This window comes from Eschrichtius robustus, chromosome 15 (genome assembly GCF_028021215.1).
Source record: "Eschrichtius robustus isolate mEscRob2 chromosome 15, mEscRob2.pri, whole genome shotgun sequence".
Taxonomy (NCBI): Eukaryota; Metazoa; Chordata; class Mammalia; order Artiodactyla; family Eschrichtiidae; genus Eschrichtius; species Eschrichtius robustus.
Genome location: NC_090838.1, coordinates 3997727 through 4016857, shown reverse-complemented (window position 1 = coordinate 4016857; position 19131 = coordinate 3997727).

Sequence of the window (19131 nt, the reverse complement as noted above, 5' to 3'; positions counted from 1 at the left end):
GTCTAGAGTGACCCATAAACTGATATTCAATATTTTTTGACATAATAAATAAGGATTTTCTTCTCTTAGCAACATAATTGATTATATGGTCATAGAAGCACTGCCAGAAAATAATTTATATTTATATTTTACACATGGTCATGTTGGCTGGAAAGTCAAGTAATTGGGAGGGGGATGCAGAAATGCCAAGAAAACTTTAATCTGGATAGTTAGCCAGTCCTGGATCTGACATTTGCCTCAGAGGTTTCTGACCTTCTCAGATGACCTACTGCTGTAGTTTTTGATGAACACTAATAGGAAATGTAAAAAAAAAAAAAAAAAAAAAAAAGTGAGATGTGGAGCCCCTAGTCACCTTACAAAGCAAACAAAAACCGTCTCCAGAAAAACACACTCAAGACAGTTCAAAGACTTCTCACAGATAAAATTTCACACAACATGAACTCTTAATCAAGAATCTCTAAATATATGCAGAAAGAGAGGAACAGAAGTAAAGAAAATAACACAATTAGGGCTACAAAAATAGATAACAGAATCATATGTATAATATAAAATAAATATATATAATTTGGTTGACAAAATAAAATAATGTTTGAAAAATTAATAAAAGAATAAGAAATTATCAAGAATTACTCAAAAGATTTCAAAAAAACAATCAAATAGTATCTGAAAATATACTATGTAATAATGGGCATTAGATACGCAATGGGAATTTTAAACATAAATTAGATCCAGCAGAAAAGGGAATTAGTAAATGGGAAAATAGATTTAAAGAAATTACAGGTCAAAAGAAATTATAGAAAATGCTGAATTGAGAATCAAAGCAAAAAAAAAAAAATCAGATCAAATGACATTAAGATTAATGTGGGAAAACCTAAATTAGATCTAGTCAGAATACTAGAGAGAGAGAATATCTAGAATAAAAGAAAGGAAATAATCATTGAGAGAATAGCTGATTATTTTAAGAATGATGATAGACACCAATCCTCAGAGTTAAGAAACCCAACATACTCCAAAAGAACCAAATAAAATACACATCTACATAAATTATAGTGATATTGTAGGACATCTGAGTCAAAAGAAGTTATTAAAATAAGCTGGATTGAAATATAGATTATCTGCATAGAAATTACTTTGCATTGAATTCATGCATTATATTTCAGTTATACTGAAAACTAAACTCTTGAGAACAAAAAATATGGCCTGAAAACTTCTATAACCAGTTAAGAAAAGAGTTTAAAAGTTTCTTAAAGAGTTAAACATAATGCTTAGTATATACTAGCCACTCCCCAAAATAATTGAGAACATATGTCTCCACAAAGACTCTACACAGATGTGCAAAGCAGCTTTGTTTAGACTATATATATATATATATATATATATAAAATATATATATTAATATATATATATGTATATATATATAATACTATTCAGGAAAAAATGAACTAATGATACATCTATGAACAAGGATAAATCTTAAAATCATTATGCTGCATGAAATTAACCCAAGCCAAAAAAAAAGCAATACCACTTATTTGATATTCTAGGAAAATGCAAGCTAATCCATAGTGACAGAGAATAGATACAGTGTTTCCCTGAAGGTGGGGTTAGATGAAGATTTGGGTTGCAAAGAGGCAAAAGAAATATTTTGGGTATGATGGAAGTATTCAGTATCTTGATTGAGATGTTTTCAGTGTATTCAAATAACAAAACCCATCAGTTTGAATGCCTTAAGTATAATTATACTTAAATAAATTTGTATTAAAAAAACATGACTACTTAAATCAAAAATTTTAACACTGCAATTAGAATCCAGAGTCTGCCACTGAAGAAACAGGGAATGCTGATCAATGATTAAACCTGAGATCTGGTATCAGCTCAAAGTGGATTCTGTGTTAAGCCATAGGTGAGCCTTAGGCTTCACCTAAAATTATCCAATTCTTCCATATTACTGATGAGAAAACACTGAGGTTATTTATTTTGCAAGAGAGAGTAACTCTGATTCCTGGTGTTCCATCTTGGCCAAAAGTGCAAGTCCAAAGGCACAAATTTTCAGATCCTTCTTAAATTTTTCTCTTTGTTTCAGCATTCAGTAGTCAATGTTTATATTCTAAAAGTTCCAAATTTGGAATGTTTTAAAGCTGATAATACATTAGAATTTAGTTGGAGTGAAGTTTTATTCCTTAGTGGCCCTCCAAAACAGTGTCCCTTATAATAGGATTTCTCTTAAATTAGGAAAATAATCGTGCTATATTATAAGCCCAGGTCAGAGGTCACCTCCACCACTGTGAAGCCTTTTCTCCTTTCCCTAGTTACTCTAAAGCATATACAGCTAATTTATATTTTAGAGAGAGCGGAGAGAGAGGAGAGAAGGAGAAAGAGAGGGCAGGAAAGAAGGAGAGGAAGGAAAAAAATCTGCTTTGGAAATCAAATAGCTAAACTCCAGATTGTCTTCTTAAGCGGTTAGTATGGACCTGAGCACAATTTCCTGTCTCCTGAGACTGCTTTCCTTTTCCTGCTATCAGCTCTTACCTACTGCCTATAGCCCTCAGCTAGAATTTCACATCCTTTAACCAGAAACTAAGGTGGAAGAAATGTGAATTTATGAAGTATCCCGTCATTTGGAACTGGAGACCATGTTTACACTAGCTGTTTAAATTATTCTCAATGCATCTCAAGCAACTTTAACACTAAATTGAAAACTAAGAAATAATTACTTGAAAAATGATTTTGAAAAATTTTTAGACATTTCAATGGATGTAAATCCATTGTTTTTAAATGTTCCTTAAATTAGCTTCATTTGGTAATACACTATTTGTCAATCTAGGTTATGAAGTGTACATGAACATTTAAAATGTATATATATATATATATATAATCACAGTCTGATATAAATTAGAATTCTCACTTATCCATAATGCCTTCAGTTTTCTCAGTGATCCAGTGAGGTTTCACTGAACTTCTGAATTTTTCTTGATAACTAGGTAGTAATAACAGCTAATATTTACTGAGCACCAACTTTGGGTCAGACACTATTCTCAATGCATCCCCTGTACTGAGTCATTTAAGCACAACTATTAGTCCATTTTCTGATGAGAAACCTGAGGCACCATTAAGAGTCTTACAAATATTTGCACAGCTAAAAGTACAAATCCAGGATTTAACAGAGCTGCCTGGCTTCAGATGACATTTTCATCAGCCCTAGATTATGGGACTTCTCAGGCTTTGTTTTTAATTTTGAATGTAATACAGATTTTCCTGAAAACTTAAAAACTGAAAGTCTTTTTTTCCCTAAAACAATGAAGATAGTTTTAACATCCAGGTCTAATTCTCTTTAAGCCTGGTCAAGGGAGTGTACAGTTTGCGTGTTTGTACTAGTGAGAGTCTATAAAATACCCCCATAACCATTTTCACGTTCTCTGCTTTCAGAACCTGACTTTTCAGCCTCTTCTTCCCTTTCTCTCCTTTTTCTTCTCTCTCTCTCTCTTTCTTTCAGCCTATCAAGCTGATTTTATTACCTAGTTGTATCCAATTTGATGCTCTTATGCAAAAAAAAACAAATCAATAATAAAAAAAAATCAGTGTCAGGATTCTGGTCTTTCTATTGATGTGATCAGAATGAGGTTCTGATTTTTCGTCCAGCCGCTCCCCCCTCCCCTCCCCCTTCCCCTCCCCCTTCCCCACCTGTCACCGGGCATAATGCTTATGCATGTACATTCATTTCTCAGCTGGGGAAATATTGCCATAGCTCAGGTACCCACTGGGCTTTTCTTTGCTTTTGACAGAAGTTATATAGAGTTTATATTTAAAGAAAGAAAAATGAAAGGGTTTTCTGAATTTCTAACAGAAAGTGGTGGGGCTTTTTTATGTTCCACTCACGCTGGAGCTTCATATGAGGGAACCTAGTGATATCTTTTGCAAACAAAGGAAGCTTTTGGTAGAGCTCTTAATATGAAGGTCAAGGTTTTATTTATATTCACATTCAATTCAGAAAGAATAAAAAATCAATACAGATATGAAGCTGACATACATTATCCATAGGCCTTGGCATTTTCAAATGCAATAAGGAAACACAAACACAAAAGGGACTTCTGCAGAAGAATGTGGTCAGTGTTCATACAAAACTGGATAATCTGGAGCATGGTTGCTTTACAATGTTGTGTTCGCCTCCACTGCACAACAAAATGAATCAGCCAATAAAAATTAACTAAACACACACACACACACACACAAATTGGATAACCTGTTACCAGATCCCGAATATAGAATTCGTTCTACTTATGCTTTGCTATTTTTGACATACTCAAATTTAATGTTTTTTCTCCCTGCTGAATACATTGTATTAATAACTTTCCATATTAGAGGGACTCCTAATACTACTTCTTCTTTTTCAGGAATTCCCTTATTACAGAGGGCAGAGGGTTTATGCTATGTGTATTTAATGGGACTTCTGAGTTGCACTGGATCAGGCCACTCCATGGTTGAGAAGGCCAGTAATCGTGCCCAGCAGTGGTAGATTTCGGCTCTAACAGCAATGGCGGGGAAAGGCCAAGGCCCTTTCTCTCATCACATGTTCAGCTGCAGTGACATCTTTCAGGCTATTACCTGAATGGTCCATTAAGCATATTGAAAATGAGACAGAATCCTTCAGCCAGACGGAATGCTTTATCCTCTTTTTATCCTTGGATTTTTACTACTACAAAGAAACCATAAGGCTATGGTAAGAATTCTCTGAATGTCTTTGGGTTTGCATTTTTCCTCTTTCTCTGCCACTAGCCTCAAAGAAATGTTATTTATTTAAATTGGCCATGTTCCAGACACAGAGCCGTGTGTACACAGGAGCGGTGTGTCTACATTTTAAGGTACTGTGGCTGTTTTCCCTGAAAGAGCATCTAAGTTGTTGAGATGGGCATGTGTGTGTGTCTATATAAAAGTAACAAATGGTGGAAAATGAAGCTGTTGGCCATTTCTATGGCTATTCAAAACAAGCAGGGTGGTGTTTGTGACGCATGGGGTCAAAAACACAAAGATGTTGAAAGAGATTCCTTGCCGAGGCAACGCCCATCAACAACTTCCTTCCCCCTGGGAATGGGTCAGCGGGTCAGGGGCTGAGGTTCCCTCCCTGATTCACCGCCCTGGGCTGTCTGTCCTTCCCTCTGTACTTGTCCTTGTCCTTCCCAAGCCCAGCCCTGAGCCAGGCAGATCCCCACGGAGCCTCGCTGCCCGGGTTCCCATGGCAAGCTCAGGGTGGCCAGACAGGTCAAGTTCACAGAATGTTCACACACATACTTGGAAAACAAGAATCAAGGTCTTTTATCCAGGGTAATCCCCAGTGGGAAAAAAGCCAGAATCGGAGCAGAAAGTAATAAAATAAAGGAAGCCACCTAATGGCCACATTTATTGACACAGATATTAATCATGTTCCCTGAACTTCTGACACTGCTGGTAGCTTCCCCTGCAGTGGGTACTGTCAAGGCTGAGCCTTCAGTCTATTAAAGACACAAATACAAAACACTGCTAAAGTACTTAAAATGCTGTTAAGGTTCCTGAGCTCTTTCTAGTCTAATAAATATTAAAATAATTATATTAGTAGTAGACATACTTTATTCTAATTTGAAAATAAGCTTGTTTTCTTATTGTAAAAATATGTAACAGAAAGTTTGGAGGCTAAAAGATATACACAGAAAGAAAAATTTTTAATTCCATAATCTCAGTTTTCAGAAGAAAAACTACTGTGAACACTTAGGTATAATTACCTCTAGTCCTTTCTTTTCCCCTCCTCTACTCATATTTATATAGATTTTATTATGATTTAGATCATGCTGAACATACAACTTTTGTGCTGTGCTTTTTACACATAACATTATATTGTGAACAATTTCTAGTAAACTGTTTCTTCAATTTATCCTTCTACTAGCAGGATGCTATCTTCACCATACACACACATTTGCTCAAATGTGAATTCTTGAGAAAAGTCATTTGAAACTATATATATAAGTAAATGATACTTTATGCTTCCACCAATTTTCTAGAAATCCCTGGAAGAAAGGAAACATTATTTCTATAGATGTGTATCATAAACTTATAATTTTTTAACTTTTAATTTTCTTCTGGATAAAAATTACAAATGTATAATTTTAGAGCTACAGGGACCTTATATATCATTTGATTTGAAAGCTACATCATCACCATACGCTAATTTGTGACCCTGGAAAGATTATTGCACCCTCTGTACCTTCCTGTTGTCTATGTAACATGGTTACATATGGCATCCTTGGGAGGATTAGACGGGCTATATATAGAAAGTGCCCAGAACAGTTCTACGGTTCTGCTACATGGTAAGCCTCCAAGACTGCTTACAGGGCTTTTTTGTATGTTGGTTGGTTTTTTGTTTGTTTGTTTGTTTGTTTGTTTGTTTGTTTTGTCTTTTTCACAGATCAGGAGACTGAGGTCCAGAGAGGTTAACTAACTTTCTTAGGAAAATATACTCCAGAAATAGGACCCTCTCTGAATAGTGTTCTGGTGCTTTATCTATCCCACTGCATAAAATATCTAGTCAACTGAAGCATAGCTTATCTAAGTAACATTGCACTGATGCTTATTCTGCTAATGAAAAAATTGACTTAGGTCTTGTAATTTCAGGGCTTTATTTGTTTTCAGGTCTCATAGTCTATTGATAGTGGGACAACAAAAGGAGCATGGATTGTATTTAGGTCTAGTTTTGAATCTCGGCTCCTCGATGTATTGGCCATCAGGTGTCAAGATACCTGACCTTTTGTAGCTTTCTATATTTTCAGCCTTAAATATGAATTGATGATGATGATTATGATGGGCATGATGATAAGAGCAATGCCAAAATTAGTTGTGGGAATTAAATCACTATGCAAGATTGTCTAGCCCCCCTTGGACAACCTACTGATGTTAGGTTTTCTCCTCCTTACACAGGGCCTGGTTTCTTCCTGCAGATGTGGTAGGTGGGAGAATACTCCTGGATGGAGGTACCCACAGACCTGAGGCCAAGATGGAGGAGGCTGTTACAAGGGTTAGGGTGGGGCTGGGGTGAAACCTGCTGCCTTGTTGGGCTCCTGACCTGGGATCATCTCTGTCACACTCAGTCCTCTGTAAATCATCCTACTGCCCCTTACTGCGCAGCACTTTATAGTTTGAAAAGCATTTGTTTGTTTCCTGTTTATTTATTCTCTCAACAATCCTGTAGGATGAGTAGGATAGGAGTTGTGACCTTAAATTTTACAGATAAAGAAATTGAGATGCACTGGCTATGTGACGTGCTTGTGACAGTGGGGACATCTCCTCAAGTTAGAGCAGGGATGGAAGTCAAGTTCTCCTCGCTGCTTCCCAGAGACCCTGCCCTGACCCCCACTGCCCCCTTGCCCTGTATACAGCCTAAGTGCCTAGCAGCCCTACTGTAATCCATCGATTCTAAAGCCATAAACTAGACCCCAACCAAGCCGGGCGGTCATCTGCAGGGCAATGCTCTTAAGGGAGGGGGCGGCTTCCAAGGCCAGCTGTTCTTAATTGCACTTCTCAGTGTCCCTAATCCAAGAAGTTAAAGCGTTGGAAAATCCACTCCATTGGGTAGCCCTCACTGTTTTGTTGTGCAAACTGGAAGCAGAGAGACTTTTCTTTGACTCAGTTAATGAGGATGAAGGGTCCTCTGATATTGATTGAGCCTCTGGTATGGATTAGGGGCGTGAGTAAAAATCTCCTGCCTTCCCTGATGGTGGAAATCGTGGAAATGTTCTTCTTACTCTCCCTCCATTCACTCTCTGACCTCATTAAAATTAATGACCACGTGAGTCGAATGGTAGGTGGAGTCACGTCTTTGTGAGGTTTATGGACAATTTTTCCTACTGTGCCTCTGATGGTAATTCTTCAGTTAAATAATTCATAGTGATATTAAGAAGCTTTTTCCTTTAACTATTATGACGAAGGAAGAACATTTTTTTAAGTAAAAGTCCAGGGGAAAAGCCATCAATTCTTTTCTTCTTTTTTTTTTTTTTGAAGAAAAAGTGATACGGTTCACAGAAAATACTAAAATAATAAAAAATACAGTTTAACTGTTGGCTGCTAAATTGATATATTTGTTCATTTCAAATTAAGTAAACCCATTACAATCATGTAAAGAATTTAGTTCCCAAAAGGAAAGATGCATAACAGTACAAATAAAATTTAGTAGAAACCATAGGGAAGGGGAAATGTTTTATTTGGGGGAATGGCATAAATTGGGCAAAACCAGAAAGAAAAGGAAGATTGGATCTGTGTTAAGTGTATAAAAAGAAAGAGACAGATGTAGTCTAAGATCCATGATGGAGAGTCAGGGTTGGGTCAATAATGTTTATTGAATGTCTGCCATAGGCTAATCATTTTGAAAGGCCTTTGTTGCACACGCTCGTATTTAACTCTTACAGTGATGCTATGAGATGGGTAATATTACTATTAGCATTCTGTTTTATAACCATGGAAACTGATACTCATAGAGGTTAAGTAACTTTCCCAAATCACAATGCTTTTGCTAGAACGCAGACTAGATTGCACATATTTCTTTTTTTCTCATAGATGAATTTTTTTTAGTTGAAGTATAGTTGATTTACAATGTTGTGTTAGTTTCAGGAGTACAACAAAGTGATTCAGTTGTACATACATATATATTTATTATTTTTCAGGTTCTTCTCCATTATAGGTTATTATAATGTATTGAATATAGTTCCCTGTGTTATACAGTTGGTCCTTATTGTTTGTTGTTTTATATATAGTAGTATGTATATTTTAATCACAAACTCCTAATTTATCCCTCCCCTCTTTCCCCTTTGGTAACCATAATTTTGTTTTCTATGACTGTGAGTCTGTTTCTGTTTTGTAAATAAGTTCATTTGTATCATTTTTTTAGATTCCACATATAAGTGATATATTTGTCTTTCTCTGTCTGACTTACTTCACTTAGTATGATCATCTCTAGGTCTATCCATGTTGCTGCAAGTGGCATTATTTAATTCTTTTTTATGGCTGAGTAATATTCCATTGTGTGTGTGTGTGTGTGTGTGTGTGTGTGTGTGTGTGTGTGTGTATATATATATATATATATATATATTCCACTGTGTAGATATATATATATGTCTACACAGTGGAATATATATATACGTATACCACATCTTCTTTATCCATTCATCTGTCAATGGACATTTACGTTGCTTCCATGTATATTGCTGGTATTACTTTTCTGACATCTACCATCTTTGTGTGACTCTGTATTATTCCTATAAGATAGTGAGAGAGTTGAGACACCTAGAGGATACATTTCTTGTTTAAAGTCACTCAGCTGATAAAGTGTCAGAGTAAACATATAAACTCATTTGACTTTAAAGTTCATATTAATCTGTTTATACCACATTGCTTTTTTCAACAAAGAGCAAAACCAACTGTAAAAAGCAGGATGCCAGCAATGAGTAGAGTTTGGACTCCTGCAGTCATGTCTCACCCATTTAATCAGTTACCATGATCCATGTGAGATGTCCAGGTAGTCTGGATTCCTAGAGCCGCCCACGTGCATTCTGTATGTCACAGGACCTGACTTCATCAGTGGCCTCAGCAAAGGCCTCGGCCTTCTGGAACATGTGCTCGATCATCAGTTAAATCCAAATCATCGACCTCTATGTGGGATTTTCCTTTAAATTTTACTCAAATTGAAAATTGGATCTTGGATGAAAATATTACTTCCCCTGAGAGTACAAATAGAGGCTGCAGGTCTTCTTCTCTTCCCAGCCCTGGGTCCCTCCCTTATGCTGAACCCTTCAGCGCCTTGGTGAGGATGCATCAGGGCTCAGGTCTGTGCCGTGCACACCTCCTCGCCCTTTACTACTCCCCAGACCCAGGTCTGCAAAATAACAGCACGATGTGTCTGTGAAGCCAGAAAAGAGAATCCTGCACACATACAGGGCCTATGGAGACGTAGAGCCAGACAGGCAAGAAATTCCAGGATCTCTGGTACCCAGAACTTGATGTAGGGAGGACCATGCAGAGCCTGGTCATATCTTCTTGGCCCAGTGGTGAGGATCCCATGCATTGATATATGAAAATGCTGTGAATTTGAGTGTGAAGTTGGATAACACACAAATGTTCAATATTCAGATTAATTTAGTAACAGAAATTCAATTTCAAACTGTTTTGAAAATTTGTTCTGTCCGTAACGTATTGGGACTTTCCAGGATTTTAGGACTAATCTTTATTAAATGATTTTCCTAGAAATGGAGAGTTGTCCTTGGAAAGAATTAGTCAGACTAATGGAGCTTTGTGTTTGCCAGACCATTCTGGGCAGTCTTACACTGGAGAGGAAAAGTGAGATCGTTAGGGATACCTAAATTTAGACTTGCTTCTGTAATTCTGTAGCCTAGTTGTGTGGTTTTTGGCATTCTTGGTCTCAGTGGATAACAGTCACCTGACCCATGCTACCTGCTTTTGTGTGGTGCAGGACTCAGTAACATTAAGGAGAGAGAGAGAGAGGAAGAAGGGCAGGAAAGGTCTTCGACCTAAGACACAAGTGTGGTAAAGAAATGGAATGAAGACTCCTATGCAGTAGCAGGTCAGATCGCTTTTGTTTATGCTTGCTACTGTCCTATAACTTTTCAGAAGAAGGAGAAATTGTGGAAACCTTGTACAGTACAGCAGGCTGTCAGTTGGAATGTCTTCCAGAAGTTGGAGTCTGGTCAAATCCATCCTGACACGTCTGTTACTTTATACTCTGTTCATTTTAATTCTCTTTGCCATCAATACATATGAGAATTTCTGCAGGCTCCAGAAGGCCTCAGATGCTTCCCAGTAAGACACATCTGTTGGAGTTCTCAGGAAAGATGCTGATTGCTATCATGAATATTCCATGGGAAAAAGTTCGTTAATTTTTTTTAGGTGAGGAGGGCATTTTAATCAGTGACCAAGGTAACATCTGTGTAAATTTCCTATCTCAATTATACTCAACAGTTCTTTTCTTTTTTAATAATTTTAAAATAAAACTTATTTTTTAAAATAATTTTACATTCACAAAAAAATGGCAAAAATAATTCAGAGAGTTCTCATATACCCCCTCCCAGTTTCCCCTGTTATCAACATCCTACATTAGTGTGGTACTCTTGTTACAATTAATGAACAAATATTGAACCAACATTATTAACTGAAGTCCATACTTACTCAGATTCCTTAGTTCCTAATATCTTTTTTTTTTTTTTCCTGATCCAAATTCCTAAGCAGGTTATTATATTACATTTAAACAACATGTCTTCATAGGCTCCTCTTGGCTGCATGTGAAAATATATAGTATTTGTCTTTCTATGTCTGACTTATTTTATTTATCATAATGCCCACAAAGTCTATCCATGTTATCACAAAGAAAGGATTTCTTTCCTTTTTGTGAATGAATAATACCCTTGGGTGTGTGTGTGTGTGTGTGTGAACATTTTCTTTATTCATTCATCTGTTGATGGACATTTAGGTTGTTTCCATGTCTTGGCTATTGTAAATAATGCTGCAGTGCACATGGAAGTGTAGATATCTCTTCAATATAGTGACTTTATTTCCTTTGGATATATATCCAGGAATGGTATTGATGAATCATATGATGGTTTTATTTTTTATTTTTTGAGGAATCTCCATACTGTTTTCCGTAGAGGTTGTACCAATTTACCTTCCCACCAAGAGTGCACAAGAATTCTTTTTTTCTCTACATCCTTGTCACCACACTTTTTTTCTTGTCTTTTTGATAGCCATTATAACAGGCCTGAGGTGATATTTCACTGTGGTTTTGATTTGCATTTCCCTAGTGATGGTTGATGTTGACTGTCTTTCCAGGTACCTCTTAGCCATCTGTATATCTTGTTTGGAAAAGTGGCCATGTATTTTGTATCTTAGTGATTTCTAGGATTCGTCTTTTCTTTTCTTTTTTTTCATTTTCTCTGAATAATTACATCCACACCATTACTTTGATGACAGTCTATATGCTAAAGTGCCTTCAATACTGACTCTAGGACAGATAATCTCCCTGTTTAATAAATCTCCAGCTACCCACCAAAAAGCTCTACTTGGACATCACACAGACACCTCAAACTTAAGACACCAGCAATTGAATAACTTTATAGCCCCTTGATACTCATCCTTTTCATAAAAATCATGGTATCAGCATATGGGTTGATCATCCACTTAATGATGCAAATCAGAAAGACTAACGTCCTCCCAATTTCAGCTCACTCTGTCGTCCACTGAATCAAGCCATTCCCCAGTCCTAAGACTTATTTTCATTATCTTGATCTTCTAATGATACATATGAGTTGTTCTATTTTTTTTTTTTTTTCAAATAATGGTTTTCAGAGAGAGAACTGAGAACACGTTTCAGTCTCCTTCACCATCTCCCCAATTTTAGCCCTGCTGCTCCCCCTCCTTCAACACAGCTAAGGCTTGTGTTGAAATAACCAGGTAGGTCACAGGTGGATGACAAACACCAAAATATACTCATCGTTAGACTGTACTGAATTGAAAACTAGACCTTAGTTGTATGAAACCACTGAGGTTTTGGTACTAAATGTGATACAGTAGTTAACAGACCTTGATTATATAAAAATACTTAAAATGACTGGAGGTTACATCCATTGAGGTTAAATGACAGCCATCTCTGCTTTCATTCCCTATCACACCACCCTTCCATCCTTTCATTATTTTTCTATTGTTCCCTGCCTTAAGTCAAGCCACATTGCCTATGCTTGCTACTAGGTCCTTGGAAACTACAGCTTCTAATTGAAAACCAGAAAATCCCCCTGGATCATTACACTGTTCCTGGAGAGCTTTCTCTACTTCTTTATGCCAAATGATCCCTGTCTGTCCTTTAAGAAGCCCACTTTCTGTGAAGTCCTGCACTGGTGTTGGTTTTCTAACATCAAGCATTTTTCAGAAGCAAGTCTCCCTTGCTCACATTGCACTCAGTTACTCTCTTGCTTTTAAAAAGAAATATTCAGGAATCCTGTGATAAGCCATAATGGAAAAGAATATAAAAAAAGAATGTATATATGTGCATAAATGAGGCACTTTGCTGTACAGCAAAGATTGGCACAGCATTGTAAACCAACTACACTTCAATTTAAAAAAAAAATGTTAAAAAGAAAGACTTGGGTATACCGTACACCACCCTTGACTTTTTCTCATAACTATCTCCTGATCTCCAGGTCATTCTCCGTACAAGGAAGGTGGAAAGTGACCATTAAGTATGCCATTTCCTACACAGTCCTGGCATAAACTGATTCTCTTCATCATCTGCACAAGTGATGTCTCCACGTTTTGATCTCCTAGTTCCTTTAGTGCCTCACTATAATAGAATTTTTTCTTCCTGCCCCAACTCATCCGCTTAATTCCATGTTATAGTTTCACAAATAATAACTATACCACCTGCAAACTGTCTATTGTAAGCATCCTGCTCTTTGATCCTTAACTCCCTGCCTTGCCAATCACCTGTTGTAGAACCTCCACTTGGATAATAGCTTCCATAGTATTAGCCTGCTCAGGCTGCCTAGACAAAGCACCACAGACTGGGTGACTTAAACAACAGAAAGTTATTTTCTCACCGTGCTTCAGGCTAGAAGTCCAAGATCAAGGCTTCTACTGAGTCAGGTTCTGGTGAGGACTCTTTCCCCAGCTTGCAGACAGCTGCCTTCCTGTCAGCACCTCGCATGGCCTTTCCCTGGTGCATGACTTCACCTCAGTGGAAAAAGAAATGTTGGAACAGAAGTGACCTGGGCTGGAAGCAAAGTACATTCTCTGTACTTAAAATTATTTTCTGCATTTTAGCATTCACCCTTTGCTGGAAGGTAGCACTGTTTTGTTACTGCTTTTGTGATAGTAGTTGCGTATAACCCAACCAGGGAGTATGACACTCTGATGGGTACCCATGGTTTCTTGTCAACTAAACTTAAGATGAGCCTGTCTGCTGGGACAAGGCACCATCAGATCAGTAGCCCTGCTCACAAAGATAAGTTTCCAAGCCTGAGCATGGTTACTGGGAGAATTAATTCAATGAAATATATAACGAACTCTGCATTCCTTACTGTGATACTGTGATATGCAATAATGTAAGAAACAAGAAGTAAATTGGAAGCTTTCAGGATAACCAAATAATAGTAATAAACAGTGGTGGTAAACACATGTAATAGGAGCATTTACACTTGCTAATAAAAAGGAGGGAACAAAAGATGCTAATATACATTCAGACAGTGTGATGGACAAATAGAATTTAGAGCTACTGAGATGGCACCTGGACCTGCATTTTGAGGGCACTGACATGGCAAATATTTATGTACCTGTACAGATTCCAGCAAGAAATGGAATGGGACTCAAGCTAGTGCATGAATAGCAGACTAGAGAATCTGTTGTATAAGCTTAGCATAAACTTAAAATGTAGAGCTGGGGTAATGGGCTTTGTCTAGGAAACACACAGAAAAACAGTCTGCAAACCCTGGGAAGATGATCTCAAGGAGGAAGAGAACTGTTTGACTTAATATATAATTAGTCAGTAAATCTCACCTATGTATCACAGTGATTAATAAAGGTACTCATGATTCATACTTATTATACTTGTCTCCAATATGGGTTTGGAGATCATCTGAAGAAAGAAAAATTCTAACTTGCAATAAAAGGAATTTTCAAAACAAGGTAGACTCTTAAGGACTCAGCATTGTTGTTAAGCATTGATGCTGGTTCTTTTTCCTCAACACTTACTGTATCTGACAGAGTTTTGATCTTCTAGACATCTTCCCATGATGGGTGGCTTTTAGGAAGTTGGGGTTGCAAAGATGCTGAGTGATCTGTCTAAGACCTTTCACGTTCCTGGCACAAATTCAATTCTGGAATTTCTAGTTTGGCCTTCATTTTCATTTCTGACACTTTCTAATGCTGGGGCCCTTGAAGCATGATTTCATGGAATCCCTAAAAGATATGTAATCACTTACAATGTGTAAATATAATCCAGACAACGTATTTGTAAAGGTTCAACAATATGAACAACTATATTCTTTTCAAGGAAAAGAGTAGGTATTATTTTTCCTTTTTGTCATGTTGAGTAGGTTTAAATCCAACCAGGAATGTGAGATACATACACACACACACACACACACACAAACAAACAATTAGAAGAAAACTAAAGAAACATTAACCTTAACATGTTAAATTGAAAATCAGCAATGAGACATAACAGAAAAGAGTGTGCTTTATTTAGCTCAGAAATCTTTAGACTCAAATTTTGTGCTACTGCCTACAAAGTCTGTGACTGACTTCAACTCAGAGTCTCAGGTTTTTCCGTGGATAATAGGTGTGAGATAAAAGGAGCTGATCCATGGGAAGTCTACTGGGTAGTTCAGGATACACGAGTGACACTGTCTCCATTGTCCTCAATCTTTCCCAGATTCTATATGGCATCATTAGGGTTTAGCATCCCCAATGCACAGCCTAGTTTGGAACCAAATGAGGGATAGACCCAGGAATCAGACAGTTGGGGGATTTATTACAGATAAAATCTAGAGGTGGAAAGATTTGGTTAACATATGACCAAATGGACTTGCCAGCATTCCCTGCCTGACACCCCTCCATGGCGTTAAATCCAGATCTTGGAATTGCCAGCTGAACAAACTCAGTGGGAAGACTTGGGTCTGAGAAGACACACATATGGAGGGAGACTGTTTCCCACTATTTCAGAAGGAAATGGAAGAAAAGAGTCCAAACTCCACAGCAATAAATCTTTTAAGAGAGTGACTTTATCCAATTAAGAAAAGTGGATCCAAACCTGTCACAACCAACCAGTTCAGATTAACTTACTTTTCTCTACAGGGAGGAATGAGTGAGGAGTAGCAAAGAGGCCAAGAAGTTCACTTTGGTGGGCATCCCTCTTCCTGGAAATGTGTGGAGCGAGAAATTAAGAATTTCACCCAATAAACCTCATCACCCTTCCTGTCACTCAAGCCAGAAATAATGGAATTAGCAGTGATCATGACCTGTCTTTACACCCACATCTAGACCCAACTCTACCCTTACAGCCAGTTCTCCTTCTGTCATTCTCATGCCCTACAGGACAACTAAACAGACTCGGGTTTCTGCACATGGCACTTATTCTCTTCCTTCCATTTTCTACTCATTTTTTGACCCACATGAATGCCGCCCCACTTCCTATTTTCTTAGTCATTCTTCCTTTCTGTATGTAATCACAGTTCTTCCCTAATTCCCTCCCATAGCTTAGGTTCGAAAAGTATCTTTTTGCCTCTGTGTTCTTTTGCTTCTCAGTAAAATGTACTTACAATCCATATTACGTCACGATTACCCATGAATAACAAGAGCAGTAATAATAGTTCACATTATCAATAGTCACAGTGCATCAAGCACAACACTAAATATTTTATCTGTGTTATTGTTTCATTTACTTTCCGCAACACCCTATGATTTAAGGGTGCACTTTTAGGTCTATGTTGAGTTAAGTGAAGATTAACGATGTTAGCTAGCCCAAGTCATAGAGGTGTGAGCCTGAGTGGGCAGTGATAATCAGGCAGTCATGGTCTTGGAGGACTTCTGGTCCATTTTCTCTTGGTACTGATGAGGGACATACATTGTTTGGATGAACTTTGGGAGTATTACCTGTCAGGACTGTGGTTACACAGTCTTTGTTAATGATGTGTTAGAACCAGGTTTCCTGGTTCTTGGGTTTTTGGGATACGCTTTGATATCAGAGCCATGCAACAGAGTAATGTAAATAGCACAGCAATATGGTCTATGAAGGTTTAAGTCTGTTTCACAGAGAAGTCCCAGCACCTGGACCATTTCACATTTGCCACTAACACTTTTAATAATTATCTTTAATAACCTCTCACCCTCTTATGGATACATCATGAATTCTGTTCATTTTGAAGAGCTAAATGTCTATGTTTTGTATTGTTTTGTTTTAAAGAATGAGTCTTGATTTCAGCTTAATAATTAGTAAGTTCTGTATTTATCAAAATGTTGATTTTTGTTACTTAAGGTTTCTTGAATTATTTTGTTCCTCCCAAGAATATTAAGCAAATCAGATCTAGCCAGAACCAAAACGAGAAAGAAATAACGCGAACATACAAATCACTGTGAAAAGTTCACATGTGTCTACTGAATGTCCAGTGCACCAGAATTCTTTGGGAGTCAGGATGAGAGGGGACAGCAGGCATGTGGCAATCATCCTTCTGTGCATTTCCACACACTTCATTGCCCGTAAGAGGAGCCTAAATAAGGCATCTTTAAAGACAGGTTCTGGGCAGCTGCAAGATATTTTTTCCTGTACACTAATTTATGTAGCTAAGAGATAAGTAAATCAATCTTCATTATTGAGCCACCAGATAGCAAGAGTCAAACTGAAACACCAATCCCTTAGTGCAGGAAGAAAATCGTCCATATGACAGATTGCGTTCTTTCTTATAGGTCCAGGTGCACCCATGACAGATTCTGGCAGAGAGAATGATTTTCATCCCCGGACAAGCTTGCTTATTCCTTCTGCTTACTTTTGCTCCTGCCTCTTGATGAGGGGCAATCTCAATTAGACAAATCATGTTGTCTATAATCTAGTCCCCTTCCCCTTAACCATGATTCATTCTGACAAGGAAAGTTTAAAAGCAACAAGTAAAATATGATAAACAATATCCATCATTGCATAAGGGAGTCAGGCTAAAAGCTTTCTGTCACTATTAATAATACTGTTTAGTTTTCAACTTCCCCTTTGTATTGCATTAGTGACAAATGTGAAACTCTGTGAGCAACACAGGTTCAGAATGGACTACCTGTGAGATCCATGGCTTGGGATGAAACTGTCCTCAGCAGTGGCTACCCTGCTTCTAGCCCTTGGAGTAGCCCATGAGATGGAACTAGGCAGTGTCAGGGCAAGAGATGCTGTAGGCAAGTAAGACCCTGCTTCAACTCTCACCTATTTCTGACTCACTTTATCTTCTCAGCTCCTTACTCATGTTTCTGAAAAGATGACCTGAGTTTTCCTCGGTCCCCTTTGTGTGTGTGGCACTTCCCCAGAGCTCTAATACTAGATTTTACTTTCGGATATTGCTTTGCCCTGATCCTCAGACTCTCAGGGTCCCAGATACCTGGGGATGGGACATTCTACCTGGACCAGCAGAAGCTCACCTCTAACCTCACAAACATACCTTTCATAAGACACATCAGTACAGTCATTATTCAAGAAAAATAATTTTATAGCATACCAGGTTTTCATGGCCCATATGGACCTTAAAAATTCTTTTATGGAGAGATTCACAAAAATTTTACATACCCAGAAATACTACCCATCGACCCTCTGTCCCCTCAGGCTGTCCATTTTTCACTTCATCAATGAGCAGAATTTCACAACTCATCTCCAACAAGCATTTCTATGCTTATTGGTTGAATGGAGACACAGTGATTTTGACACAGAAGTGACTTTTCTTGCAAAGTAATTAACACACAACTTACCTGGTTCTCAGAACTAAGAGGTGACACAATCCCATCCCAGGAAAGGAGCCCTGGAGTCGGTACTGGAGTCTATGCTGAAATAATTACTGAAGACTCTTCCTGCCCCAGGGCAGTTCTCTGTAGTCAAAGAACCAGAGTGATAAGAAGATAGTATTAGAAAGCAGTATTTATATATATATTTTTTTGTTTGTTTGTTTGTTTTTCTTATTTTGCTGATGAGGTAGTTGAGGGTTAAGAATACAAAAAGCCTCCTCTAACAGCCCCAAATCAGATTCCATGTTTAGTGTAAATCTAGGTGTTGAATCACAGAATCCCGATTCTAGTCAACAGGTCTTTTTTATGGTGTCATAGAAATATGTCAGGCTTTCAAAAATCAGTTTACTCTTCCTATACTTTACCTACTTATAAAACAGACAGTACCTGTCCTAGCTACTTTACAGTTTTACAATAAAGCTAACAAATGAACTAATATCTATGATAATACTGTCTACATTGTGTATCCTTAGTTACATATGTGATCTTGTTATTGATTAATGTAGTAGTCTTAGCTGTTTTAGTAAAGCTAAAGTCACCCTTTGCAATACTATTTCACTATGAAAACCTCCATTGTTCACAGAAGAT